At 43.5% G+C, this 2,693-nt stretch overlaps 1 long non-coding RNA gene across 1 annotated transcript; it reads left to right on the top strand.

Annotated features, from left to right (window-relative positions):
* The first annotated feature begins 673 nt into the window (after positions 1-673).
* LOC123117086 (uncharacterized) lies at positions 674-1,828 on the top strand. Its single transcript, XR_006457288.1, has 2 exons — positions 674-734; positions 1,342-1,828. It is a non-coding gene; the product is annotated as an uncharacterized lncRNA (long non-coding RNA).
* Positions 1,829-2,693: the final 865 nt, after the last annotated feature.

Here is a 2,693-nt window from a genome sequence, read left to right as displayed (position 1 = left end):
GATCGGAGTCCCGGATGAGATCGGGGACATGACGAGGAGTCTCGAAATGGTCGAGACGTAAAGATCGATATATTGGACGACTATATTCGGACATCGGAAAGGTTCCGAGTGATTCGGGTATTTTTCGGAGTACCGGGTAGTTACGGGAGAAGTAATGGGCCTTGATGGGCTTTAGTGGGAAGAGGAAAAAGGCTGCTGCGCCCCCCCTCCCCTTTGGTCCGAATTGGACTAGGGAAAAGGGGGCCGGCCACCTCTCCTTCTCCGCCTATTCCTTCTCCCTTCCTCCCCTCTTGGTGGACTCCTACTAGGACTTGGAGTCCTAGTAGGACTCCCTATCCTGGCCGCACCTTTGCCTTGGCCGGCCTCCTCCTCCTCCATCCTTTATATACGGAGGCAGGGGCACCTCTAAACACACAAGTTGACACAAGTTGATCCACGTGATCGATTCCTTAGCCGTGTGCGGTGCCCCCTGCCACCATATTCCTCGATAATACTGTAGCGGAGTTTAGGCGAAGCCCTGCTGCTGTAGTTCATCAAGATCGTCACCACGCCGTCGTGCTGACGAAACTCTTCCCCGACACTTTGCTGGATCGGAGTCCGGGGATCGTCATCGAGCTGAACGTGTGCTCGAACTCGGAGGTGCCGTAGTTTCGGTGCTTGATCGGTTGGATCGTGAAGACGTACGACTACTTCCTCTACGTCGTGTCATTGCTTCCGCAGTCGGTCTGCGTTGGGTACGTAGACAACACTCTCCTCTCGTTGCTATGCATCACATGATCCTGTGTGCGCGTAGGAAATTTTTTTTGAAATTACTTCGAAACCCAACAGTAGCATCATGGTGCATGAGTGCACCGTAAAAGTTCATACTAAAGTGCTGTTATTCCTCCCTAAGGTCATGCCGTCAAGAACTGTAAATTTCTTTGGAAAAAAAGATAGAGCTACAATGCTATTTTTTGATAAAATCGGACTGCCCTAGATGGAATTCTAGGAGCTTTACTACATTGTAGTTGATCCGGATATCTTGGTAGCCAAGGCCCTACGCACTCCCCCACCTTCGATCACTTTTCGTCGCAAGCTTTCTCCCGCCGAAAGTAACCGTTGGACCATGTTGTGTGAGAGGCTTGGTTGTGTTAGCCTCTCTAATGACACATACACGGTCTCATGGCGCCTCACAACTTCTCGCCAAATCGGCAAACTGATGTACGCCCAATTTATGAAGGGTCCTTCGCTGGACGTGGCTAGGGTCCTTTGGAAAGCTAGCTTTGTTGCCTATCAAAATTTTCTTGTGGCCAATGTTTAGAATATACTTCTGACCTCTAACAATGTAGCCAATCGTAACAGGCACTCTGATGGGAATTGCGTGATTTGTGCTATTCTAGAAGATGCTGACCAGACGGCCTTCAGATGCAATTAGCCCGCTTCATGCGGAGTGCCGTTAGGGAAGCCGCGGGCACGAGCTGGAACGCTTCGTCGAGTGCTGAGCTTCTTACGATCATCGTCTCAGCTCTGTGTGGGTCGATTCCGGGCACGATATGACATTGTGTTGGGGCATTTCTGTGGGCTCTTTGGCATATCCGCAACAAAATTACTATCAAGGCCATTTTCCTGGCTCACCCGGTCCTTTCAAATGCATTCTCTTCTTTTAGCAATGGGCATCATTGGGGAAGAATGGGGACACTGAGGACATGCAGCGGGCACTGAACAAGCTACACCACATCCATAGCATCGCCGGTACTCCGTTCAGAGCCTGCGTGCTCTTGTTGGGCGTTCCTAGTCTTGTAATCCTCTAGAATTATCTTTAACTTGATTGAACTCCCTTGGTATGTTTTAGGTTTGTGTTGGGCTTCATGTACTTTGCTTATTTTGGGCTTTATTAATTGAATCCGGACACTGTTTGCGTTTTCGTTCTAAAAAAATGTTACTTGGATGTAAAAGAAATTTTCTCTATTTTTGGTTAATAATTATATCTTCTGTTTCTCTACCAGCTTAGAACATGAAATTTCCAATAAGAAATTCAAACTCATGAGGAATTGCATGGTGTCACATTGCATGTTATGCACACCTCTTCAAAACTAATCACACCAGTGCTCATCATCGGAAAGATCTGCGTTAATTAAGGGCCTATTCAATCCATAATATTAAAAAAAGTATGAAAATGAAAAAAAAGCAAAATTTTAAGATGTGCAAATGATTCCTACTAAATGGTCGAATTCACACTGAATTATAGATTATTTGATTATAACATATGAAAAAAATATTTTCAATACATACTACTCAACGAACAAAGAAAATATTAGGAAGAAAATGTATAGGACTCAATCCTACAAAACCAGCAGACCCATATAGCAAAAATCCCTAATTATTCTGATCTTAAAATTTCATTATGAAATCTTTCGACTCGTAGAGGTCCTAAGTACATACTCCTATGTATTATTGTTGGAGCTGATGCATATATTTTCTGATCTCCCTCATGGAAGTATTGAACTTTTCATATTTTTCTAATATTTCAAGGACCAAAGATTTTATGATGGAATACTAAGATGAAGAAGATTGAAGTATTGAAAAGAAAATATTAAAATAATTATGAAGCTATTAAATTAAAATAACTTAAAATTATCTATGAACACTCACGAAAAATACGGAAAGTGAACAAATTCGGTTACACTCTATATTTAACCTTATGTGGATTATGA

This window comes from Triticum aestivum, chromosome 5B (genome assembly GCF_018294505.1).
Source record: "Triticum aestivum cultivar Chinese Spring chromosome 5B, IWGSC CS RefSeq v2.1, whole genome shotgun sequence".
NCBI classification, from domain to species: domain Eukaryota; kingdom Viridiplantae; phylum Streptophyta; class Magnoliopsida; order Poales; family Poaceae; genus Triticum; species Triticum aestivum.
The sequence above is the reverse complement of the archived record's forward strand: the minus strand, read 5'-3'. Positions and strand labels throughout refer to the sequence as shown.